This window comes from Bos grunniens, chromosome 3 (assembly GCF_055505025.1).
Source record: "Bos grunniens cultivar Pamir isolate PY7600 chromosome 3, Bosgru_T2T1.0, whole genome shotgun sequence".
NCBI classification, from domain to species: domain Eukaryota; kingdom Metazoa; phylum Chordata; class Mammalia; order Artiodactyla; family Bovidae; genus Bos; species Bos grunniens.
The window spans coordinates 94350014-94377641 of NC_141167.1; the positions used below are offsets into that span (position 1 = coordinate 94350014).

At 45.0% G+C, this 27628-nt stretch overlaps 1 long non-coding RNA gene across 5 annotated transcripts; it reads right to left on the reverse strand.

The window, feature by feature from the left end:
* Nucleotides 1–2434: 2434 nt before the first annotated feature.
* On the reverse strand, nucleotides 2435–18190 carry LOC147376144 (uncharacterized). Of its 5 annotated transcripts, XR_015160786.1 has the most exons (4): nucleotides 17535–18190; nucleotides 15605–15738; nucleotides 14612–14768; nucleotides 7800–11280 (listed from the first exon to the last, which is right to left on the reverse strand). It is a non-coding gene; the product is annotated as an uncharacterized LOC147376144 (long non-coding RNA). The 5 variants fall into 5 exon arrangements; XR_015160785.1 differs by lacking the exons at nucleotides 7800–11280; nucleotides 15605–15738 and adding an exon at nucleotides 2435–7577 and having other exon boundaries at nucleotides 17535–17923; XR_015160783.1 differs by lacking the exon at nucleotides 15605–15738 and having other exon boundaries at nucleotides 7800–12976; nucleotides 17535–17923.
* Between the last annotated feature and the right edge of the window lie 9438 nt (nucleotides 18191–27628).

Here is a 27628-nt window from a genome sequence, read left to right on the forward strand (position 1 = left end):
GTAATTTGATAGGGATTGCATTAAATCTGCAGATTGCTTTGGGTACTATGGTCATTTTAACAGTAATAATTCTAATCCAAAAGCATGGGTTATCTTTCCAAAGAAAATGTAGTTTCTTGATGGGTACTCTGTGCTCAGTCAAAACTCAGTAGGAAGCAAGAGTCTCTACTACAAGGAAGAAGGGGAGAAGATATATATTGGGAACATAGCAGCCTCCTCTACAGCAAACTTTAACCAATAATTTTTCCTTTTTAGGCCTTACATCCCCATCTATTACAGTTCAGTTCAGTCACTCAGTTGTGTCCGACTCTTTGCAACCCCACGAATTGCAGCATGCCAGGCCTCCCTGTCCATCACCAACTCCCGGAGTTCACTCAAACTCATGGAGGGCAGTAATATTTTACCTGTCCTTTCTCACAGAACTATTTGGATAATGAAATTGGACACATGAAGGCTTTGGATTATTTTTTAAAGCTTTTTTAAAGTGTTATGCTAGAATGCAAAGTTCTGCAGACACTGAAAAACCTGTCAGTGTTTTATAAAGTTAGACAAGCACTTGCCATATGATGTAGCAGTTCTACTCCTAGGTATTTGACCAAGAGGAATAAAAATGTATGCTCACATTAAAAACCTGTTATAAAAAATGTTAATAGTAGTTTATTCATGGAAATAATCCAAATTGATAAAGGAGCCATGATATACCTACACAATGAAATACTACTTACTCAGCAATGAAAAGGAAAGAACTAATGAATATATGAAATAATTTTGATGAATCTCAATGCATTATGCTAGGTGAAAGAAGCCAGACTCAAAAGGCTTCATGCTGTATTATTCAATTTATATGATATTCTGAAATAAGTAAAGCTATAGGAACAGAAAACAAATCAATGATTGCCAGGGGCTCAGAGTGGGAAGAGCAGTTGACCACAAAGGAGCTTAAGGAAATGATGGAGGTGGTGGAACTGCTCTATAACTTCGCTAGAAAAGGCACATTTATGCACTAATTTATACTTTAATAACCTTGACCCAAAACAGAACAAATGTTATGCTAACACAAGCTATTTTATTAATAATCATCTACCCAGGAGCTGAAATAATGGATTAAGTTCCCATTTGCACATGATGATATAGTTCATAACATTCCCATAAATGTCCTCCAGTGAATCTCATAGCAGTCCTGAGAGGCAACAGGGCAAGTCTCCTTTTCCTCCTTTGTAAAAATTTATTAATTTTTATGTGTTTATTTTTGGCTGGGTTGGATCTTCATTGCTGTGCATGGGCTTTCTCTAGTTGTGGGGAGCAGGGGCTACTCTCTACTTGCCACGCTCAAGCTTCTCATTATGGTGCCTTCTCTTGCTGTAGAGCACGGGCTCTCAGGCCCACAGGCTTCGTAGTTGTAGCACGTGGGCTCAGTAGTCGTGGCGCATGGGCCTAGTTGCCCCGTGGCATGTGGAATCTTCCTGTGCAAGAGACTGAACCATGTCCCCTGCATTGGCAGGCAGATTCCCTATGGCTGGGTCACCCGGGAAGTCCTCCTTTTGCTCTTTATCAGATGAAGCTCAGAGGCATTCAATCATTTGATGACATCCTACACCAACTAAGTGATGCAGCTGCCATTTTAGCGTTTTGATTTCTGCTCTCTTCTCTTTCAGTGTCATCATGCTCTTTAGGAATTTGGAATATTGTCAGATGAAGACTGCCCTCTCTGTCCCCCTCCCCTCTGCCCAGTCTACTAGTCTGGAGCTGAAACAACTTCAGACTAGTAGATTTAAAAAAAATTCTAGGTCTGCCCTTCCCTCATGCTCCAGGCAGGGTCCTCTAAAGCCTTTCTGTCTCCATCGTGGTCACTTTCTCCTCCCTGGGGAGGAGAGTGTGACTCAGGCAGCAGGATGGGGCCTTTCTCAGACTGTGGGAAAGTAATTCAGAGACTTCCAGAACTCTGCTGACTCGCCACTCAGCAATTGTCTCCTTCCTCCAGGCCATGACAGTGGTGCGCCTAGACACTAGAGCCTCAGGGCTGGACTAAACAGCAGAAAAAGGCAAGTGCTGGGCTGCCCTCATGGCTCAGTGGTAAAGAATCCATCTTCCATTGCAGGAGACATGGGTTCAATCCCTGATCTGGGAAGATCCCACGTGCAACGGAGCAGCTAAGCCCGCATGCCACAACTACTGAGCCTGTGCCCTAGAGCCCAGGAGCCACAACTGCTGACGCCCATGCACCCTAGAGCTGTGCTCCGCAAGAGAAACCACTGCAATGAGAAGCCTTCACGCTGCAACCAGAGAGTAGCTCCTGCTCTCTGCAGCTAGAGAAAAGGCCGAGCAACAACGAAGACCCAGCACAGCCAAAAATAAATAAATAAATAAAATCATTTTTAAAAAGTCAGATGCTGACAGCCACCTAGTCAAGGAGGACCGTGAAAGGAAGGGGGTATAGGCGCTGAGCAGTGAAATACTTCTTTGAAAGATTTCATCAGAAAGATTCATCAGAATCTTTCATTTATCAGAAAGATTGGCCAAACCTGGCCAGTTCACATCTATCTCTTTTCATTGCCTAAGTCATTAATATTTGTACTGAGAATTAGAATGAATGAAGTGTTTTCACTTGTGTTAGGTGGTTTGATTCTCCCTGCAGGGAAATTGATATTCCTATCATCCTTCTCTGCAGGTGAGAGAAGAAAGACGGAGAGCCAAGCTAAATCAAGCTAAGCTATGATCCAGCTACAAATTGGTGAGGCGGGACCTGACCCCACCTTCTGCATTCAAAGTCCACATTCCTTTTTTTCTTTTAATCCACATTCTCCCCTTATATCACCCTGTGTCTTATTCTTACACCCAGCAGACACAGCATCTGCCCTTGCCACATGCACGGGCTGGGGGAAACATGGGTAAGGACTCTGGCTATGACATTGAATCAAATGGCTCTGATGTGCCCCCAAACAGCTCCTCACAGGCAATTGCTTTTTAATAGTGTACCTGTCATTCATGAATCTTTTAAATCAATTTTTATTTATTTAAACCCATTATTTGTTTCAGATAAAGTAAGCTCTTTGAATATTACCCTGCCCTCTACAAAATGCTATTTCTCTTTTTACTTCTCTTGAACTGATCTCTTCCAAGTTGCAATAAATGTTCCCCATTCCTACTCTTTCAGGTTATTTGAAAGAATCATTTTAAATCTTGCCTTTCATGGTTTTATTCATATGCTCTGCTCCAACCCAGTGTGCAGTTTACTGTGGGTCCACCTTGGTCCCTGTCCAAAGAGGGTAACTGCCAGAAAGACCTCATTTCAACACGGTCCCCAGGGCATGGACTTCAGTGATGCTTTCGGAACTAGGCACTTTGGGGAAGGGAAGACTGTCAGAGGGTTTACAGAGCAGAATAAAATGATGCTTCCCTTTTAATTAGGGATTTCACTTTCTCCCAAGAAGAAGGCGTATAAAATGCCACAGCTGTTTTACCTTTCAAAACCTGCCTCCTGTCGCATCGCATTTCTTCTCTGTTCACTCTTTTCTGATTTACCTCACCCCAAGTAGTCCCGTTCCGTTTACCCTCCTGCCGGCTGCGGCAGGCCCCCCTCCCAGAGCCCATAAGTGTTGGAGCTTTTGTGCTGCCTAATTACCTGCCCTGTGGCAGCAGAAGGAGACTGGCCCCAGCCGGAGCCCAGCTGGAGCGAGATGGAATATTAAGACATTTTCCTTTCTTCTGAGTCCTTGTTAATTCTTCCTGGTGGTGATTAGCCAGTTATTTTTAGCTCCATCTAAGCACCCTGGTTAGTATTCAGTGCTGGTTTAGACAGCACCGAGGCACACTCGGCACACTGATGCCCTGATTCTGATTGGTCCCATCGCAATGAAGGAAATAAACCCCCAGGGCAGGCCCCCTGTCCTGCTCCTTCCTGAAGTTCCAGCTGCTATCCAAAGGGCCTGCTGCTCTGGGCCCAGGGACAAAGTCATACGGGTGGGGCCTGGAGAATGAGCAATTTGAGAGCCATTTGAGGAGGCTGGAAATAACACTGCACCGGGAATGAGGAAACCAAGGTTTTACTCTGAACTTTGTCACCGGCTAGCAATGTCACCCCAGGCAGGTTACATACCTTTCTGAGCCATCAGTAAAAGAGTGTGGCTGGGCCAGTCAGCCCCTAAGTCCTTTCCGGGGCTAAGGTCCTACTGAGTCGCTAGGTCTGAACAGGAGCTGAATGTAAAGACACCCAAGCCTGTGTGAGAACGCGTTTAGAACAAGATGGGTGTCCTTTTCTTTCTTCCTTTGATTCACTTAGCTAATCCTTCCATGAAGTGGTTGTTCTCACTGCATGTCCCTGCCTCAACCTCCTTTCCCTCCACGTTAATTCCATAGAACCTCAGGGCTGCTGGGCACTTTTGGGAGCCACTGTGGATGCAGCAAAAAACAGGTCTAGGGAGATTCAGCCACCTTGGTGCAGTTCTGATGACAAGAAAGAGGAAGTCATTGGAATTAAAGAGATCCAACTCCATCCCATTGAACCAGCCTAGGGGTGATGGATCTTACTGTACTTCCTCCAGTAAGTCTAGACCCAATTCAAAGGGATGTGTGCTTCATTTGCCAGCAGCTCACCTGGCTTTGGTCTGATGGATGGAAGGGCAAGCCCTCCACCTGGGATGCCGTGTCTGCCCTTCCTCAGTTGTAACACAGGGATAATAGCTGCCTGGGTAATAGTCGTAAGGATTAACTATTATGAATTCATACATGTAACTTAGCCCAGTGCCTTGCACACAGTAGGTGCTACTCTGCTTTTTTATTAATGCTGGTTTGAGATCCAGTAATAATCACCGACTTCTATTGAGTGCTCACTCTGGGCCAAGCAGCGTGGCATATAAGTGTGTCTGGTGCTCTACAGTGAGGACCACTGAACCCCTTTTTACAGATTAAAAACTGAGAACTATAGGAAGTAAGCCACTCGTACAAACTCACAGTGTACATGTGAATCTGGACTTGAACTCAAGCTCTCTGAGACCAGGGAAAGCTCTCTGAGCTTTCAACCATTCAAATATATACATATAGCCTCTGAACATGAAGATGTGATCTTTTAAAAGCATACATCTTGAGGGTTGCGTTCACATTAAAAATTCCCATTAGCCCTGCACAAAGTAGATGTTAATAGATATTTTATTGATAAATTGGAACCATGGCCAGTCCCCGCCTTTGTAGCCCACCACGTATTCTCTGCTCTTGTTTCTCTTGTATAGGAGCCCACAACAAGCTCCTCTATGTCTGCAACAGAATTTTGCATTTCCCTCATCTCATTTTCTAGATCAAGGGCTGTGATATGTGTGCAATTTTTGTCCAAACCAAATCAGCTGTGGACCTTACCAACAAAGCATCCTTTGGCTTTAAGACCTCCAGTGAGCTTCCTTCCCGTCAAGGCTCCAGGCCTTCCCCTCACTGTTTCCTTCTCACTCCACATTGCTCCTGAGAGTGGGCTTTCAAGCTCCTCTTGGACCTTCTCCCCTTCTTCTTTGAGGGCACCACTCTCACTTGGCTGAACTCTGGCCCCTCTGTGACCTGGTCACAGTATGACGGTCACTTCTGAAATAAGTGGACAGCATAACAGCCCTGGGGACAGCCAAGCAGTGTTAAGCTGCTGCTGGGAGGCAAATGTCAGAGTGCACAGTGTATTCACCTCTGCAAGTTCTCACCGCTTCTACTAAGGCTGTGCCTTGATTGATCAGTAATCCGTGAGGGTGCAGTTAAGATATGTGTGTTCGGGACAAAGACGTTCAGGTAGAACAAGCTGACTGACTCTTCTAGTATAGGTCAGGTGGGACTAGTTCTATCCAGCTGGGATCTGGGGCAGTCTATCCTGCCTCGCCTCCTGCTTGGCCCTCTGTACAGAACACAGTGTAGCTGAGTGACCCCTCCCAGTCACTGCAAGGGGAGAAGACTTTAAACTGCTGCTGTTTGCACAGAGGTCAAGCAAAGATAAGCCCAGTGCATCATATTTCTCTGCAAGCAGGTCCCACTCAAGGAACCCCAGCTGGCTGACACCTGCCCCTCCCCCAATCTGAGGTTTGGAATTTAAGGAAATTCTTGTAAATCCTCTAACGCTGGGGACTGCACATTTTATTGCAATTATAAACAGCACCCAATGCCACAACAGGTGCACTGGGGAGCTTGGTTAAATAATAAATGCAGCCTGCTTTGTTTCCTATTCATCCAGCCCAGTAGGCCCCTGAACAGCTGGGGGTGGGGGTGGAAAGCAGCTGAACAGGACCACGGGGCTGTATTGCTTCAAGAGAATCAGAGAGGGCATGTTCTCACCTTGGACTCTGAGAGTATAGTGTCGATGTTGACACATGACAATTCTTACACACCTGCGTGGTGTGAAGTGTGTGCTAGTGCTCAATCTTGTACAGTTCTTTGCAACCCCATGGACTGTAGCCTGCCAGGATTTCCAGGGTATCTTCCCAACCCAGGGATTGAACCCATATCTCTTGTGTCTCCTGCATTGGCAGGCAGATTCTTTACCACTGCACCATTTGTGAGACCCAGTTCAAATTCCAGTTTTTCAGCTATGTGCCCTCAGGCAGACCGCTTGATCATTCAGACCTGTTTACCCACCTGTGAAATGAAATTACTAATAATTAGGGTAATTCTGAAGAGTAAATGAATTAAAGGTCCGGGTATAGGGCTTAGGCTCCTCTGTCAAGACTCTGTCCACTCCCCTGGAGCAGTGTTTGGAAAATCAGCTTCTGAAGCCCGTCCTTGTTCAGAGAACCCCTGTAAAGCCAAGGTTAAAAGTGAGGTATGGATGGAGCGTCTCTCACCCATTGTCAGGGCTATTGTTTTAAAAAGTAGAAAACAACAAGTGTTGACAAGGATGTGGAGAACCCTTGTGTACGGTTGATGCAAATGTGAAATGGTGCAGCTGCCATGGAAAACAAATGCAGTTCCTCAGAAATTTTTAAATAGAGTTATCTTATGATCCAGCAATTCCACTTCTGGGGATATGCCCAAAAGAATTAAAATCAGAATCTTGAGATTTTTGTACATTCATATTCATGTCAACGTTAGTCACAATAGCCAAAAGGTGGAAGTGGTCAGCGTCCACTGACAGATAAATGGATAAATGAAATGTGGTCTATGTATACAACGCAGTATTATTCAACCTTAAAAAGAAAGAAAATTCTGACACATGCAACAGCATGAATAAAAATTGAGGACATTATGCTAGGTGACATTATGCTAGTCACAAAAAGACAAACATTATGTGATTTCCCCTTATGTGAGATACCTGCTGCTGCTGCTGCTGCTAAGTCGCTTCAGTCGTGTCCGACTTTGTGCGACCCCATAGACGGCAGCCCACCAGGCTCCCCCATCCCTGGGATTCTCCAGGCAAGAACACTGGAGTGGGTTGCCATTTCCTTTTCCAATGCATGAAAGGGAAAAGTGAAAGTGAAGTCGCTCAGTCGTGTCCGACTCTTCTTGACCCCACGGACTACAGCCTACCAGGCTCCTCCATCCATGGGATTTTCCAGGCAAGAGTACTGGAGTGGGGTGCCATCACCTTCTCTGGTGAGATACCTAGGGTAGTCAAATTCCTAGGGACAGAAAGCAAAATAGTGGCTGCCAGGAGTTGGGGGGGTGGGGAGAATGGAGAGTCGTTTAAACGGTATAGAGTTTAATTTTGCAAGATGAAAAGTTCTGCAGATTGGTTGTACAACAATATTTGTATACTTAACACAACTGAAATCTACACTCCAAAATGGGTAAGAAGGTGATTTGAACGTTACGTGTTGTCAGCTGAACAAATGGACAACCTAAAAGTTGAGAATTATGTTTTATTTGGTGGACAAAACTGTGAATGTAAGCCTGGGGCACAGACTCTCAGATATCTCCAAGGGACTGCTCCGAAGAGGTAAGGAAGGACCTAGGATATATAGGAGTTTTGCCAGAAAAGACAAGGTAGTTGAAACTTCAGAAGAGTACTATTAATTAAGGAAAACCAGACATCTCAAGTTAATGAATTTAGTACTCTTCCATCTACGGGAAGATGAAAAAGTCTGGGCTTGTTGAAATCATTCCTTTGACAGGCACCTCAGCTATCTGAGGTCAGTGTCCTGTGTTTCCCAGTCCTGAGTCTTCTCAGGGTGCACCACTGGGGAGTGGCTGCGGTGGCTCAATGGCTCAGTGGTGAACATCCTGTTTCTATCCTGAGTTCCCTCCGGGCTCACTGTCTGGGTGGCTGTAATGTGATGGCTTGAGGGCTGCAACATTCTTTGTTTACTGACAAGGCAGGCAGCGTTCTTTCACTCAGAGTATTTTATGCGAGGGAGGGGAGGGGAGGCGAGGGGAGAAGAGAGAAAGTCATAGAGCAAAATGGTAGTGGTGGTAGTAGCTAGTAACAGGGTTCTTTCGACCAATGCAGGCACTGAAGCGCAGCCTCCATCATTCCAAATTAGGGCTGGTGGTCCGTGGTCAGCTTTGTTGGCATATGTGTGTGAAAATGCAGATCTTTCGTTTGTTTTATTTTCTCAACCTATGGTGGTAATAAATAATTACAGTAGTAAATGCTATTGATCACTAATCTGGGCTTTGCATGTATCATTGCCTTCAATTTTTCCAGTGCTCCAATTAAGTAGGTGTTGTTATCCTCAATGGGCAAGTGAAAGAACCAAAGTTCAGGGGATTGAGTAAAAGCTGAGTCATGTCATTAGCTAGCACTTGGCACATAGCTGCAGTGGTCATAATGCTGTGTGCTAGGCACAGGGGCATGGGTGTAGCTGGGTTTCTCTGTGGTCTGTGGGTGCCCCCAGCGCCATGGAGGAGACATACATAGTGAGAGAGGCTCAAAGTGGAGCCTTGAGGTTACGGGAAGGGGCCTCAGAGAGACTCAGGGGTTCCTGAAAAGGAGGGGCACTCCTTTGGCAGCAAAGGGGGAAGTTAAGGAGGCCTAAGTTCTCAAAGACAGGAGTAAATAGTAGATGTAGATGGAAAATAATATTCATTAGCAGGGGACGTTCAGTTCAGTTCAGTTGCTCAATTGTGTCCGACTCGTTGCAATCTCATGAATTACAGCACGCCAGGCCTCCCTGTCCATCACCAACTCCTGGAGTTCACTCAGACTCGTCCATTGAGTCAGTGATGCCATCCAGCTATCTCATCCTCTGTCATCCCCTTCTCCTCCTGACCCCAATCCCTCCCAGCATCAGAGTCTTTTCCAATGAGTCAACTCTTCGCATGAGGTGGCCAAAGTACTGGAGTTTCAGCTTTAGCATCATTCCTTCCAAAGAAATCCCAGGGCTGATCTCCTTCAGAATGGACTGGTTGGATCTCCTGGCAGTCCAAGGGACTCTCAAGAGTCTTCTCCAACACCACAGTTCAAAAGCATCAATTCTTCGGCACTCACCTTTCTTCACAGTCCAACTCTCACATCCATACATGACCACTGGAAAAACCACAGCCTTAACTAGACGGACCTTTGTTGGCTAAGTAATGTCTCTGCTTTTGAATATGCTATCTAGGTTGGTCATAACTTTTCTTCCAAGGAGTAAGCATCTTTTAATTTCATGGCTGCAGTCACCATCTGCAGTGATTTTGGAGCCCCAAAAAATTAAGTCTGACATTGTTTCCACTGTTCCCCCATCTATTTCCCATGAAGTGGTGGGACCGGATGCCATGATCTTCATTTTCTGAATGTTGAGCTTTAAGCCAATTTTTTCCCTCTCCTCTTTCACCTTCATCAAGAGGCTTTTTAGTTCCTCTTCACTTTCTGCCATAAGGGTGGTGTCATCTGCATATCTGAGGTTATCGATATTTCTCCTGGCAATCTTGATTCCAGCTTGTGCTTCTTCCAGCCTAGAGTTTCTCATGATGTACTCTGCATAGAAGTTAAATAAGCAGGGTGACAATATACAGTCTTGACATACTCCTTTTCCTATCTGGAACCAGTCTGTTGTTCCATGTCCAGTTCTAACTATTGCTTCCTGACCTGCATACAAATTTCTCAAGATGCAGGTCAGGTGGTCTGGTATTCCCATCTCTTTCAGAATTTTCCACAGTTTATTGTGATCCACACAGTCAAAGGCTCTGGCATAGTCAATAAAGCAGAAATAGATGTTTTTCTGGAACTTTCTTGCCTTTTCTATGATCCAGCGGATGTTGGCAATTTGATCTCTGGCTCCTCTGCCTTTTCTAAAACCAGCTTGAACATCTGAAAGTTCACAGTTCACGTATTGCTGAAGCCTGGCTTGGAGAATTTTGAGCATTACTTTACTAGTGTGTGAGATGAGTGCAATTGTGTGGTAGTTTGAGCATTCTTTGGCATTGCCTTTCTTTGGGATTGGAATGAAAACTGACCTTTTCGAGTCCTGTGGCCACCACTGAGTTTTCCAAATTTGCTGGCATATTGAGTGTAGCACTTTCACAGCATCATCTTTCAGGATTTGAAAGAGTTCAACTGGAATTACATCACCTCCCCTAGCTTTTTTCATAGTGATGCTTTCTAAGGCCCACTTGAATACACAGAAGAACTGTACAAAAAAGATCTTCACGACCCAGATAATCACGATGGTGTGATCACTCACCTAGAGCCAGATATCCTGGAATGTGAAGTCAAGTGAAGCAGGGGAAAGGGAAGTGCAATTACAAACAAGATTTCCTAATGTGGGTAAGAGGTCATTAGGCTGGGGAAACCCTATGCAGGGATTGCTACTGCAAGCCCATTTAAATCCACATGATCTTAACTAATATTTATTGAGCCCTAATTGGATACTAGTCTCTGTTCTAAATTCTTTACATACAATAGTGCATTTAACCCTCACAACAAACCTATGACACCAGGCTTATTCATTGCACTCATTTTATAGTTGAAGAAACTGAGGCTCAGAAAAGTGAAGTGACTTAGTTCACCATCCCAGAGTCAACAGAGAGGAACAGCAGAGACAGTTTTCAAATTTGGATAGCCTGTCCAGAATTCAAACACCCGACCTCCATCACATGCGGTTTGGGGTGATGTAGAGTAATTATGCAATCAAAATGATTTGTATCTAGTCACAAGCATGAGTAGCTATCTTGTTTGGTCAGAAATTAGTATTTTGAGATTGGTTGCTGATATTCTGTTTTGTGCATTTGTATGTATCACAGTGCTTACAAAAACCCTGGAGTTGAATGTGAGGCGCTGTAATGAAGGGGTGAGGCTGAGAATGTATAATGATGCTAAATGTTGCTTCCAACAATAAATCTTAACTTCGCCCATGTACATTGCGTGTTCAGCACACAGTTAGCAAGGATCATGAGAGACGCCTGCAGAGATCAGAAGGAACATAAATTAGTCAGGACATGGTATTTTTAAGTGACAGAAACCCAACTCAAACTAGCTCACTCAAAGAGGAAAACCTGTTGGCTCGTCAAACAAGCTTCCACAATGGCCTGGAGTGGAGTCAGGTTAGAAACACCTGAATGTCCTCGCAGACCTCCTTAGGTATCAGTCTCCAAGGAAGGCACCATACTGTCACTCTTTAAAAATTTGCCCAGAGACATTTGTATGGGAAACAGTTGGAGAAGCGAGGTAGAGGAGCATGCTAAAAATGTAAATATCCCCAGAAGGGATTCTAAACCTATTAAACCAGACTCCCTGGGGATGTGGCCCAGGGAGTTACATGCTAAACAGGCTTCCTGGGTGACTCTCTCAATTCAAAATTTGAGAACCGCTGTCTACGTTACGACAGTAGCTATAGTACATGTCATATGATTGCTTTCTTTGCCCCTTTGCTGCCTCGTGGAATCCCATTCTTTTCCTAATATCTTGTTGAATAATATAACCCATCATCCAATAGTGTGATCATCGAATGCCAGCCATTCCCCAGGACAGTATGTTTCAGGAGAGGAGGAAGTGCTAGTGTTGGCCCAATGCCCTCTGTTGTATCCCCATTGACTAAGTTCAGTGTCGGGCGCATGGTAAGTGTTCAATAAATCCTTATCCAGTGGATTAATATAATGATTTATTGTCCACAGAGTCCTCTCACATATTTTTCTCATTTATATAACAGCCCCCTATGAGGTAGGTAGGCTAGACATTATTATTTCATCATTTCATTTTTCATGTAAGAAGAGTGAAATCTGGGGAGAAATTGATCTTCTCCTGTCACATCCATAGCAGGTGGTCTCTCAACTCCCATCCCCTGGCCTTCCAGTGGGCTCATTCAAACAGACTGGAAGGAGGGTCTGTGGGGTTACTCAGCCATCACGAGTAACCAGAAAGGTCTCCAGAAAGACAGAGGTGGCACACACGATCCCATTCTCCAGCTGAGGCACAGGCCTCTTGCCAAAGGCGCTTTTTTGTATTTTTATTAACTTATTTATATTTGATTGTGCTGGGTCCTCATTGCTGCACTCTGGCTTTCTCTAGTTATGGCAGGTGCGGACTACGCTCTAGTTGGGTGTGTCCACTTTTCATTGTGGTGACTTCTCTTGTTACAGAGCACAGGCTCTAGAGCGCACGGGCTCAGTACTTGAGGTGGACAGGCTTAGTTCCTCTGAGGCACGTGGAAGCTTTCCAAACCAGGAATCAAGCCACGTTCCTTGCGTTGGCAGGCAGTTTCCTAAACACTGGGCCACCGGGGAAGTCCACTTTTTGGTATATTATGTGTGTCTTTCTAGTGTGACTCAACCTGCTTAACTTTTTTACATGGAACCAAGTCCTCTCTCCAGGGGTCAGGAAAAGAAATCAAAGAAAGTAGGGGGAAAAGGAGTTCAGTTATGTAGAGATCTTCAGACAAAAACCTCACATTACACTCAAATACCCACCAACCTGCTCGGCTATCTGTGCACCCGGAGATGAGAATACATGCTTCTAGCAATGTAGTGAGCCCCAGCCAGTGTGACTGTTATGATGATGTCAAATAGCATCAGTCATCTCTGAAGATCCAATGAGTCTTCTGGGTGTTTTGTTCCAAGTATCAGTATGTATGTACTGAGCACTTCTTGAGCCCCTAACAGTCTGCTGGGCACACAGGAGGGAAGACAGAAAAACACAGAGGACTCAGACCCTTGCCTGGAGGAGCACATAGCATCCATTATGTTGGAAAGAATGTGATGTTATGACAAAACTAAGAGAGAAATCAAAGAATGTGTTATACGCTGCTATTAATGCTGTGGGAGGTCAGGAGCGAGCTGTTTGGGCCAGAGGGCATAGAAAGTATCATGGAAAATGTGACTGTGTCTCAAGAGACAGCTACAGTTTTAAAAGGCTGTGAAGAGGGGGAACATTCCTGAGAAGGCAAGGAGCGTGGCATGAGTGTGGGAGAGGAAGGCGGTTCTGGGAAGAGGGAAGAGGCTGTGGCTGGCAGGTGGAGGTTATCGAGGTATGGCCTGTGTGATCATTTCCCTTCCAGCCCCTCTGGCTTGTGCTCTCTTATCAAATGGGATGGTCAAGGTGATTATAACAATAAATAGTTTAAAAATAACAAACATCACAATAATCTCCTTCCTAGGGTGGTTGTTGATGAGTGAAGATAGCTTTTTTAAAGTGCTTGGTTTGAAAGTATGCTTAGTCTCTCAGTCGTGTCCAGCTCTTTGTGACCCCATGGACTGTAGCCCGCCAGGCTCCTCTGTCCATGGAGTTTTTCAGGCAAGAATACTGGAGTGGGTTGCTATTTCTTCCTCCGGGGATCTTCCCAACCGAGAGGGAACCTGAGTCTCCTACATTGCAGGCATATTCTTTACCCCCTGAGCCATTGAGGAACTAGTAGCTATTGTCATTCAACATTCCTGGAACTTCTGCTATATGGCAGGCAGGTAGTAGGGGTGAAAGATGAGATCCTTTCTCTCTCAGAGATCTCCCAGAACAGAGGGAGAAAGCCAGGTATCCCAAACACAGCACCATTGCAGCTGCTAAGTATACAATAGAGAAAACCACTATGAGACTCAAGAACAGATTGCCTGTAAGCCTGCCTAGAGGTAGCCTGGAAAGACTTTGCAGAGGAGGTGATGGCAGTAGAATCCAAATTGAGGAGTTTCTCAAATGAAGAGGGCTTCCCTGATAGCTCAGTTGGTAAAGAATCTGCCTGCAATACAGGAGACCCCAGTTCGATTCCTAGGTCAGGAAGATAAGCTGGAGAAGGGATAGGCTGCCCACTCCAGTATTCTTGGGCTTCCCTTGTGGCTCAGCTGGTAAAGAATCTGCCTGCCATGTGGGAGACTTGGGTTCGATCCCTGGGTTGGGAAGATTCCCCTGGAGAAGGGAAAGGTTACCCACTCCAGTATTCTGGCCTGGAGAATTCCATGGACTGTATAATCCATGGGTTTGCAAAGAATCGGACGCAACTGAGTGACTTTGCTTTCACTTTTCACTTTCAAATGAAGAGGGGAGAAAAGAGAAGGGTGACAGAGTTAGAGGAACCATGAAGTACTAGAAGTACTCAAGTACTTCTAAAGTACTAGTACTAGTGGACAACAGGAGCGGAGGGTGTGGAGCACGAGGAGAACTCAGATTAGAGAGTTAAGCCAGGGAAGGATCTGGACAGGCCTTGGGTGCCAGGCTAAGGAGGTAGGATTCGGTAAAACACCAGGAGTAATTAAAAGGAAGGGACATGACATGTGGAGGCATGTGGATCTGATTGTGTGGTCCCCTTACCTCCTTGAGCCTTGTTTCCACATCTGGAGGGAAGGAAGACTGTGAGAACCAATCCCTGTCTTGTCCTGAGAACCAAGGAGCATCACACCGCCAAGCCTCCTCTCCCATCCTCCGCCTGGCCTACAGAACTTATGCAATCACCAGGCCAGTTGCAGCACTGCAGAGAGGGACAGGTTAATGGACATAGCTGAAATGTTAACTAACTTATTAGACGAATATCTATCAAGCACCTACTATATGCAGCCAAGGTGGCACTAGCGATAAAGAATCTACCTGCCAATGTAGGAGACGTAAGAGACTCAGATTTGATCCCTGGGTTGGGAAAATTCCCCTGGAGGAAGAAATAGCAACCCACTCCAGTATTCTTGCCTAGGAAATCTCATGGACAGAAGAGCCTGGTGGGCTACAGTTCATAGGGTCACAAAGAGTCAGACACTACTAAAGCGACTTAGCACGCACCATATGCAGGCACTCGTGAACAGCGGAAGATGCCAAAGTTAGACTCTTGGAAAATGGTAGGAACTGTTGTAGGAAAAATGAGGCATGAGAGGATGGTCATATCCTAGGTCTGGGGTAGGTCCCTGGGATGGGCCACCAAGTGAGAGTCCTTGGCTTTGCCCAGGAAGGAATTCAAGAGTGAGCTGAAGTAGAGTAAGAACGGATTTATTCAGGGAGGTACACATTCCATAGACAGAAGGTGGTCCGTCTCATAAAGTGAGAGGTCCCAGGGTGTGCGGTGGTTAGTATTTATGGGCTGAGTAATTTCACAGCCTAATGGGGGCGAGGGGGAACATTCTATCTTGGAGAAAGGGCAAGGATTTCTGGGAATTAGGGCACCACTCGCTTTTTGGCCTTTTGTGTTTGGCATAGGAACTGTCTCCACCTGTGGTGTGTCATATAGCGTGTGCTAATAGATTAAAGTGAGCGCATAATTGAGGTTCAAAGTCCACTGGAAGCTGAGCCTTCCGCCATCTTGAATCTAGTGGTTCTAACCTGTTTTTGTGGTATCCTGTTCTTAATGATTGTGTCATTCTTGTAATAGTTGTGCCCAGCCCTCTTCCTTCTGTCTCAGGACCTGCAGAGTCCAGTCTGGTGGCCCCTCTCTTGCAGCTCAGGCACCATGTCTTCTGGGGAGAATGGAAATTGTTCATGTGCAAGGGCATGCACCCTGGAGTGGGGTGGGGTGGGGTGCGGCTTGGAGTAAGGCACTGTCCTTAGCCCTCCTTCCTGCTGGTAGAAGTCTGTCTCACCCATAAGCCTTCCTGTTAAGACTTGAAATGGAAATTTCAGGACTTGAAATGGGAGCAGGCATGTACTGAGTCAGCATGCAGAGACCTAGCAGGATGGACTGGGAACCCTAGGGCAGCCTCCCACGAGCCACGTTTGCTTGAATAGTTTGTAGAAGTTTGGGTAAATACAAATTCTCGTGTTCCCGGGCCATACAAATCCCACTCCACAAATGCTTCAAAACCAGCCTTCAGGGCATCGTCCCATGTAAAGGAATGTTTTCTTTGTCAGATTTTTTAATCCTACTGTTCTTTATGTGGCCTACTCCCCTACATTCCCACAGATTCCTAGGGAGCCTTCTTTCTGGTCTGATACAGATTTATCCCACTGGAACCAGGTCAGGCGCCAGAACAATTGGAAAATATTGGGCTGGAGTGGTTTCTAACAATCACCCAAAGACAAAGGCTAACCATGTGTGGGGCTGGTGTCAGAACTAGGTCCAAAGTCAGGGACAGAAACTGCCCATGGCTGCTTCTGGGGGCTGCTGACTGAGATACCCAGCCCAAATTCTCCGTTGGTCCTAGGAGCTGGCCTGTCTGACCCCTGACACTTCTTGCCCACCACATGACTCCCCCTGGGTGTCCTTAAGAGGGGTCCTCGATCATCCCAGGCCAACCTCCTCAGGTGCCTGAGGTCTCCTCACCCTGCTGCCTGGGGTCCACTTGTGACCCCTAGTATTACAGTATTTATTTCACATAGTTACTGTAAAGTTTAAATTAGATAATACACGTAAACCACAGAGTAGAAGATCAGTAACTGTTAGACCTGTTCTTTCTTTTTTTTTGAGTAGTCTGACATGAGAACAGTCAACCAATAAAAATTGATTTAAAAAATTTCATACTGAGTATAAGCTGTTGATGAAAAAAAAAATACACAACCTAAAAGTCAAGAATCATGTTTTATTCAGCAGACATTCTGAGAACTTAAGCTTAGAAGGCAGATTTCTCAGATAGCTCTGAAGGACTGTTCCAAAAAGGTAAAGGAGGAGCCAGAATATGTATAGGAGTTTTTACAAAAAAAAAAAACAAACAAACAGGTAGTCAGAACATCAAAAGATTATTGTTAATTAAGGAAAACCAGACATCTCAAGTTAATTAATTTAGTGCTTTTTTTTTTGTAGGGGAAGAAGCAAGAGTCTGGGTTCATTGAAATTATTCCCGATGCTGGGAAAGATTGAAGGCAGGTGGAGAAGGGGACGACAGAAGATGAGAGGGTTGGATGGCATCACCAACTTGATGGACTTGCGTTTGAGCAAGCTCCAGGAGTTGGTGATGGACAGGGAAGCCTGGCGTGCTGCAGTCCATGGGGTCACAGAGTCGGACGCAAGTGAGCAACTGAACTGAACTGAACAGAGGCACCTTAACTATCTAGAGTCGGTATCCTACTTTTCTCCACCCTGAATCCCCTCAGAGTGTACAGTTGGGGGCAGCTATGGTGACTGATGGCCTGGTAGCTGCAATATCCTTTGTTTATTAACATAGCAGGTGACATTCTTTGTCCACATTATTAATAAGGACAGAGAGGAATAAAATAGACAATTAAGGAGTTAATCCTACTAGGAGATTGTAAGTAGAAAAAATATGGGTGACCCCTGTAAATTAATGATTACTCAAGAAGTCAGGTTTGTGGGACTTACCTGTGGTCCAGTGGCTAAGACTTTGAGCTCCCAATGCAGGCAGTCCCAGTTTGATCCCTGGTCAGGGAACTAGATCCCACACGCCACAGTTAAGAGTTTGAATGCCGAAACTAAAACTCCCACATGCTGCAATGAAGATCGAAGATCAAGTATGCCAAAACTAAGACCAGGAACAGCCAAATAAATATATTAGTTAAAAAAAAAAAAAAAAGCAGGTTTGCTTAACCACAAAACCAAGCAGGCTTGCTGGGCAACAAAACCATGCAACAAAAGCATGAGACGTGCCCCCAAATAGTAAAAGACCTGTGGGATAAGACCAACATCCTGGCCAGTGAATTCAGTGTTACTGATCCCTAGGACATGCTCTCTGCACATGTAAAAGCAATAGTTTATGGAAAGTGACATTTCAAAATGAAAGACACTCATTGTACCGAGACCTGAAATAACTTTTCCATAATGCCTTGACAGTTCTGACTTGGCCACATAGAGACCAAAAAACCCTGCCCAACCTGAAGGGCAGCTAATGATGGTAGCATGACGTCTACTCAAGAATGAAAAAGAAGGTGATCTTCTTCCCCTCCCCACTTTTCCTTTGATTATAAAACTCTAGCCTACTAAGTTCTCAGGGCAGCGCCCTTTTGCCTACCCATTTGTAAGCCTTGTAAGTTGTCTTTTTCTAATAAATCACTTCTTATTTATCACTATGCCTCTCACTGAATTCTTTCTGTGGTGAGACAAAAAAAAACCCTGAGTTCCTTGGAAACCCCCCAACCCCCACTGAAACACAATTTAGCCATCTTACTACTATATGCCTAGTGCTGTGTTAAGCACCATGTCTGTGTGCCTGCTAAGTCGCTTCAGTCATGTCTGACTTCTTGTGACCCCCTGGACTGTAGACCACCATGCTCCTCTGTCCATGGAATTCTCCAGGCAAGAATAATGGAGTGCGTTGCCATGCTCTCCTCCAGGGGATCTTCCCAACCCAGGGATCAAACACATGTCTCTTACATCTCCTGCACTGGCAGGTAGGTTCTTTACCACTAATGCCATAAAAGATATATGAAAGGTTTCTACTTTGAATCCACCAGCTAAATAATCATAAAATAGGTGTTATGGGCTTACTCTCTGTCCAGTATCATGGTAAGAACTGTGACAAATTACAGCATGTATGACACATTGCACCATCCCTTCCTGTGAGACTTTTACTCCAGTGAGATGATATATACATATAAAAAGTTGAATAGGAAAGTAAGACCTAACAATACAGAAAGGACAAATATAAGAATCACAGGCTGTGCACACAGTCCGCTGCTAAATGGGGTAGAAGATCTAGCAGAGCAGAGGAGCTCTCAGGCTAGACATTTGAAAATCAGGAAGCTACATGGAGAAGACAAGTGGCCTGGAGGTCCCCAGGTATATAACTGGGGTTTTGGTTGTTTTAGTTCTGGTCAAGAGAAGAGGCTAAAACATGTAACATGGACCACACTGCAGAAAAGGTGAAACACCTGATGGATCAAGAGCTGTGAGGTCTGTTGATTGTGTGATACTGGCCACTTGGCCCCTTCATTGCCGAGCAATCGGGTGCAAGTGACTTCACTTCCCTAAGTCTCTTTTGTTGCAACAGAAATAACAGCAGTTTCTACCTCATGGAAACAGTGACAGACTTTATTTTCTTAGGCTCAAAAATGACTGCAGATGGTGACTGTAGTCATGAAACCAAAAGATCCTTGCTCCTTGGAAGAAAAGCTATGACAAACCTAGACAGCATATCAAAAAGCAGAGACACTACTTTGCCAACAAAGGTCCATCTAGTCAAAGCTATGGTTTTCCAGTGGTCATGTATGGATGTCTAAGTTGGACTATAAAGAAAGCTGAGTGCCGAAGAATTGATGCTTTTGAACTGTGGTGTTGGAGAAGACTCTTGAGAGTCCCTTGGACTGCAAGGAGATCCAACCAGTCCATCCTAAAGGAGATCAGTCCTGGGTATTCATTGGAAGGACTGATGTTGAAGCTGAAAGTCCAATACTTTGGCCACCTGATGCAAAGAGCTGACTCATTGGAAAAGACCCTGATGCTGGGAAAAATTGAAGGCAGGAGGAGAAGGGGCCAACAGAGGATAAGATGGTTGGATGGCATCACTGACTCGATGGACATGAGTTTGAGCAAGCTCTGGGAGTTGGTCATGGACAGGGAAGCCTGGTGTGCTACAGTCCATGGGGTCACAAAGAGTCAGACACAACTGAGCAACTGAACTGAACTGATCTACCTCAATGGAGTTGTAAAGATTAAAAAGTATATTTTCATATATATCAATTAACATAGAAACAGGCACTTATGTGTCAATATAAGTAAGATTTATTATAAAAACATAAGGAGAAGTTATGGTATTATTTGGGGGAAATATATCCGAAGCCTGGGAAGTTATCTTGTTTGCCAGGAAAGAAGTGATAACTGCTACAGTGTGTGAACTAGAATTTTTACTTTATGTTTAAACTTACTGGTTATTTATTTTTTAGCCACACCATGCAGTTTACGGGATCTTAGTTCCCCATTGTTTACTCATTAAGTTGTGTTCAGCTCTTTGCGACCCATGGACTGCAGCATGCCAGGCTTCCCTGTCCTTCACTATCTCCTTGAGTTTGCTCAAACTCATATCAGTTGAATTGGTGATACCATCCAACCATCTCATCCTCTGTCACCCCCTTCTCCTTCTGCCATAAATCTTTCCCAGCATCAGGGTCTTTTCCAATGAGTCAGCTCTTCACAGCAGGTGGCCAAAGTATTGGAGCTTCAGCTTCAGCATCAGTCCTTCCAATGAATATTCAGGGTTGATTTCCTTTGTGATTGACTGGTTTGATCTCCTTGCAGTCCAAGGGACTCTCAAGAGTCTTCTCCAGCACCACAGTTCGAAACTATCAATTCTTCTGCACTCAGCCTTCTTTGTGGTCAACTCTCACCCTTTTTCCTCCCATCTACCACAAGAGACAGTCCTCTAAAGATTCTGAGTAAATACACACGTGTATCCTAGGCCTGTAAGATGGGGCCACACAGGGCTTGCCTACCCTCTCAACCCATCTAGTTGCCACCTGGGAACTGGTTTTGGGGGTGTGGATTATAGTTCTTCTATTTCTTTTCCTGGTAAGACTAAGCAGAGGGGCTCAAAGAAATCCAGACTATTGTCTCCTGTCCATAAGGGGGAATGAATTTAGCAGGAAAACTTGAAATACACATTCCACTCAACCTGTTCCTTGAACAAACCCTCCACTGTGATGGCTAACAGGCCCTAACACTGGCTGATCGCCAGCCCTCTGCCTATTCCCGCTCTGGTGGGTGTATTAATGAGGAGGGCCAAAAGGCGGCTGGAACAGAGAAGGGAGAAAAAGAGTGAGGAGGAGTAAGAGAATGTAAAGATTGAACCTTTTGTCTATGAATAACTGAGAGTCAACTCTATTTGCAAATTGATGTTGATAATATTTTGGGCGAGTTGGACCTCAGGAGACTGCATTCTAGTTTTTTCATAGAAACCATGGGGTCAAAAGCCAAGCCTGCCAGGTGCTTTTCTAAATGGCAACTGCTGCTATCATTACCCACAGGAAGGTGTTTCAAGGGGACAGTAACCCTGTGCCGTCCTTTGGCCATGTTGTAATGAGTAGGGAAATGCTCTGGGACTAGGGCCCATGTAGCCTCAAAGGACAATGGTCTTCTACCAATTAGGTCTGCCAACACAGGGAGCAAGTGGCTTAAAGTGGGAACAAGTGGCCTTTGGCTTAAAGCCCTGAATTTCGAAGCCTTGAAAAGGGACTTTGCAGCTTCTTTCAGTTTTTCTTTCAATCCTGTTTGATAAACTTCCATGGGACTTAAGGTCAGGGCAGGGATGCTATCTACAGCAGGTAGAGACTCACCATCTCTTTGCCATGTTGGCACAGCGCCTCTATTGTGAGTGAACCAGAAGGCTGGGTCACACTCATTTTGCACCCATGGGAGTGGCAAGTTGGGTCTATCTGAACACTCAATCTGCAAATCCACTAAGGAGTTGTTTATTTCTTTAGTCTGTGGTGTCACCTCATTCATCCAGGAAGAGGCATTGGGGTTTTGCAGGAGATAGTCTGGGACTCTATTTAAGCTATGTGACCCTGGCAAATCACCAAATGACTCTGAACTTCAGTTTCTTCCTTTAGGAGGAAAAGGGGAAAAATGCTTCTGCTCAGAATTCTTGGGAGGAATATACAAGATCACAGTTCTTAGGCTGTTTTCTCATAGGACCTAACCAGTAACAGTTGGTAACATTGTCCCACATCACATACCAAATAGTACAATATCTGTGGCCTCTTGACAAGGGGAGCTCACCCCTTCTGAAGTTGAGAGACCCTGGGCAGGAGCTACTGTAAAACCTACTCTTGAATTTTGTTGTTCCTTATTGTGCTTCATAGCTTCCCAGGTGACTCAGTAGTTAGGAATCTACCTGCCAATGCAGGAGAGGTGGGTTTGATCCCTGGATTGGGAAGATCCCCTGGAGAAAGAAATGGCACCCCACTCCAGTATTCTTGCCTGGGAAACCCCATGGACAGAGGAGCCTGGTGGGCTGCAGTCCATGGGGTCTCAAAGAGTCAGACACGATTTAGTGACTACACAACAACAGCAGCAAATTATTCCCATATCAAGGGGACTCCCAATATTTGAAGTCTATGGGACTTTCTCCTTGAAGGAAGTAAAAACAGTTTTCTGCCTCTGAAAAAGAACAGCTCAAATTCAAGGCAAATGAAACCATGGAAAGCAACAAAATGCCACAGGGACCATCTGGCTACTCCGAAGGTCAAACTGTGAAAATTGGGATAAAATAGCATTTTCCTCAGGCAGGAGGAACACGAAGTCAAACAGAGCTTATGAAACCCAGAATGAAGAGTAATCATTCTAGCCAGTTCTTCCATTGAGTCTTGAAGAGCCCGGATGCAGAGTAAACTTGTGAGAAGCGAGTGGGGCTCGAGCAGGTGGACAAGGTTTGAGAGACGAGGGCCTTCAGCCTGACTGACCATTAGGAGATGCTGCTCAAGAGAGACAGTGGTTCAGGGCTGGCAGCGAGGAGGGCTCCCATTTCACAGCCTTAACCTCAATTATTATTTAATTCTTCTAGTCATTTGGCTTTTGATAGTTGAGGACTCCAGCCAAGAAGAGGCAGAGGAAATGGAACAGAGTGTGTTGCAGAGAAATGTGCAGTAAGATGTCATTGTCTACTAGGTCACAGAGGGGCCAGGTCAGGAGCTGCTTTTGCTCAGAAGACAGTGTCAGATGAGAGAGTCAGGGCTCCTCGGACTTTCCCCAGTGCTCTCCCACTCCCTGAGGTGCTGGTGAGGAGGCAGCCCCTCCTCCGGACTGGCTCCCCTTGGCCAGACATCTGTTCTCCCAGGGCAGCCAACAGAGATGCGCTCACTTCCAGAACCTAAGTGACAGTTCTGACCCCATCTTGCCAGCTATTGCTGGAGTTGGACAGTTGAAGCCAAGCAGGGAATCATGCTGGCATGGGGCCAGCCTCATATCAGGCAATTCTGCTGACTCAACTCCCTCTTCTTCAAAGCAAGCCCTGGGAGCTGGCATGCGGGAAGCAGCACTGAAGACTCTGAGGGCTGATGGCACGGGCCACCTGGCAGGGACTGGCCAAGGCAGGTGGGGCGACAGGGAGGAGCCATCGCCCATCTGCTACCCCCGTCCCACCTTCCAATAACTGCATGGGGGACAGAAGTACATGCTTGCCCAAGAATTTCAGGGCTTCCTTCACAAGTAGAAACAAGCATCTCATAGGAGGGAATGTTGCAACACAAGAAATAAATACTCTGCATGAGAAAAATGGATCACTTGAATAATCCTCAAAAATTATGCTGGCCGTTTGGTAGCACTTAGTGGTTTTTAAAAAAAAGCCACATGTTAGGGTTGGAAAATAAGTTCAGAGAGGGATAAAGAATAATACATATATGGCCCACATAATCACCTCGTCCCCACTATGAGGTAATATTCACAGATGTTAAGGAAGACAGTCCCTTGATTAGATAATATATAATACAAAAAGTCCAAAATGAAAAGTGAAATCTCTTATCCCCTTACACAACCCTCTCCCAAGGGCACCCCTTACAAGAGTTTATTATGTTTTTCTCCAAGAGGAAAAAAGTTGATGCATATTCTATATACCGGTTTGTGCTTAAATATTATTAACACTCGAAAATAGCTTGAGGATTACTCAACCCTGTGGGTCAGCAGCCCCACTGTGCTTTGTGGAGCCCAGAGCACACAATGTGGGTGGTGCCCACTAGGGTTATGCTGCGTGGTAAGAGTCTGAGGAGGCCTTACAAATAGCTGTGAAAGAAGAGACGTGAAAAGCAAAGGAGAAAAGGAAAGATGTAAGCATCTGAATGCAGAGTTCCAAAGAATAGCAAGAAGAGATAAGAAAGCCTTCCTCAGCGACCAATGCAAAGAAATAGAGGAAAACAACAGAATGGGAAAGACTAGAGATCTCTTCAAGAAAATTAGAGATACCAAGGAAACATTTCATGCAAAGATGGGCTCAATAAAGGACAGAAATGGTATGGATCTAACAGAAGCAGAAGATATTAAGAAGAGGTGGCAAGAATACACAGAAGAACTGTACAAAAAAGATCTTCATGACCAAGAAATCACAATAGTGTGATCACTCACCTAGAGCCAGACATCCTGGAATGTGAAGTCAAGTGGGCCTTAGAAAGCATCACTACAAACAAAGCTAGTGGAGGTGATGGAATTCCAGTTGAACTCTTTCAAATCCTGAAAGATGATGCTGTGAAAGTGCTACACTCAATATGCCAGCAAATTTGGAAAACTCAGCAGTGGCCACAGGACTGGAAAAGGTCAGTTTTCATTCCAATCCCAAAGAAAGGCAATGCCAAAGAATGCTCAAACTACCACACAATTGCACTCATCTCACATGCTAGTAAAGTAATGCTCAAAATTCTCCAAGCCAGGCTTCAGCAGTACATGAACCGTGAACTTCCAGATGTCCAAGCTGGATTTAGAAAAGGCAGAGGAACCAGAGACCAAATTGCCAACATCCGCTGGATCATCAAAAAAGCAAGAGTTCCAGAAAAACATCTATTTCTGCTTTCTTGACTATGCCAAAGCCTTTTAACTGTGTGGATCACAATAAACTGTGGAAAATTCTTCAAGAGATGGGAATACCAGACCACCTGACCTGCCTCTTGAGAAACCTGTATGCAGGTCAGGAAGCAACAGTTAGAACTGGATATGGAACAACAGACTGGTTCCAAATAGGAAAAGGAGTGTGTCAAGGCTGTATATTGTCACCCTGCTTATTTAACTTATATGCAGAGTATATCATGAGAAACGCTGGGCTGGAAGAAGCACAAGCTGGAATCAAGATTGCTGGGAGAAATATCAATAACCTCAGATATGCAGATGACACCACCCTTATGGCAGAAAGTGAAGAGGAACTAAAAAGCCTCGTGATGAAACTGAAAGAGGAGAGTGAAAAGCTTGGCTTAAAGCTCAACATTCAAAAAACGAAGATCATGGCATCTGGTCCCATCACTTCATGGGAAATAGACGGGGAAACAGTGAAAACAGTGCCAGACTTTATTTGGGGGGCTCCAAAATCACTGCAGATGGTGACTGCAGCCATGAAATTAAAAGACACTTACTCCTTGGAAGGAAAGTTATGACCAACCTAGATAGCATATTCAAAAGCAGAGACATTACTTTGCCAACAAAGGTCCGTCTAGTCAAGGCTATGGTTTTTCCTGTGGTCATGTATGGATGTGAGAGTTGGACTGTGAAGAAAGCTGAGCGCCTAATAATTGATGCTTTTGAACTGTGGTGTTGGAGAAGAGCCTTGAGAGTCCCTTGGACTGCAAGGGGATCCAACCAGTCCATTCTGAAGGAGATCAGCCCTGGGATTTCTTTGGAAGGAATGATGCTAAAGCTGAAACTCCAGTACTTTGGCCACTTCATGCGAAGAGTTGACTCATTGGAAGACTCTGATGCTGGGAGGGATTGGGGGCAGGAGGAGAAGGGGACGACAGAGGATGAGATGGCTGGATGGCATCACTGACTTGATGGACATGAGTTTGAGTTGGTGATGGACAGGGAGGCCTGGCGTGCTGAGATTCATGGGGTCGCAGAGTCAGAGACGACTGAGTGACTGAACTGAACTGAAGAGTGTTGTTTCCGCTTCAGGATATCCTAATGCTCTTTCCAGATCAATACAGATTTTTCTCTCTTTTACGTCTGACTTCACAGATCCCGTGATTTGGATGTACCATAATTTACTCAACCAGTCCCTGTGGATGAGCAATGTGTTCTTTTCCTCCCCCGGTTACAAAAATGCTCTAATTAATATCCTTGTGCAGGTATCTTGGTAAACATTTGTGAGTGTTCACAGAAGAAATGCTTATTGCAGGATTCCGAAGTCCATGAGCACCTGCATTTTAGTTGTATAGATATTATCTACTCAGTGGTAACAGCTACTCCTAGGAACACAAGGGTTCCCCTGATTTAATTACCTCCTGAGATAAGGTGAAAGGGATCAACCTGACATTGGAACAGGATCCCCTTATTACTACATGCAGTATTGAATGTGTGTGTGCACAGATTGGGTGGGTAAGAGGGAGGTGGATTGGATGAGAGAGAAAAATAAAAGAAATTCTGTGGAATTTAAGAAGGGCTGTCATCCTAACCACTGATAAGGAAAAAGGTGGACAAAAGAGTTATAAAGGCTGCATTTATAGTATTGCTCTATCTCAGCTAGAGCCTGGGAGTAGCCCAGAAACAAAGTGACAGTCCCCGCTGGGCTCCGGGCTTTGAGGCGCCATTGTTCCATGTAGCTTCAGTTACTTACTGCAGCTGCTCTAACGACTCATATGATCACTCACAGTTCTGGGGGGTCCCCGGGTGCTCAGCTTGGTGGTTCTCAGGTGGGCTTTCCCAGGTAGTTTCAGTCACTTGCACGGGCTATTATTTTGACTGGAATTGCCCAAAGGAATTTGTCATTCCCCCTCCACCCCCAGCTTTCAGTTGCTGTCTCTCTTCCTAAAGAGAATAGGATGGAGGCTTGGCTATTTATCTCGGGGTCAAATTGACTTAAAGGAAAAGAATTTATTGATTCAGGTAACTGAAATGTCTAGGAGTATTTCGGCAACTAGCTCTAGTTGCTAAAAGAATGTCATTAGGAACTTGTTTCTCTCTCTCTCTCAAATTCACTTTCTCTTCTTGACTTCTTTTTTAATAATGCCCCTAAGAGCTTCAGGCTTAAGATCAGCAACCCAGGACTTTCATTGCAGTCCAGTGGTTAAGATTTCACCTTCCACTGCAGTGGACACGAGTTCGATCCCTGGTCAGGAAACTAACAGCCCACATGTCGCATGGTGTGGCCAAAAGTAAAAAAAAAGAAATAGCAACCCTGGGAGAAAGAAACCCTCTTTGTCACATTAGCTTCAGCACCATTCTGAAGTTGTTTATTGGACTGGTATGAGTCACAGGCATGTCCTGTGGGGAGAGAACAAATCATTCCACCCAGGGAAGGGAATACACTGGCCGAGTCAGTGGCTCTCAAGAGGGAACCAGACTCACCAAAATCCTATGAACTGAGATGGATGGTGAGGCGAGGTGGTTCCTTAAAAGTGGAAAAAGGGAGACAGTGGACCTCACTGATTCCAGTCGCCAACCCAGGGAGGGAGTCGCTTCCACACCACCTCTGTAAACACTTAGAAATGATCCGTGAGAGGAAGCTTGCTCACTGCCTTTGATAGTAGTCTGTTCCACTATCAGTCAGCTTTACGTAAGTCATCATGCAGTAAAATAAATGCTAACACTGTCAGTGGCTCCTGTGTGTCAGGCACTGGGTATGTACTTTACAGTCATTTTTCAATTTCTTTTCATAATTCCTGGGAAATGATTTCCCATTGTTAACTTCACTTTATAGAGGAGGAAATTAAAGTTAATAATGTCTACCCGTAAGGTTGCCAACACTCAGTGAAAAAGCAGACATATGAACAATAATAGTTATTATTGACTGTGATAATTATCTAAGAGTCTTTTCATCATGTGAATAAAAATGC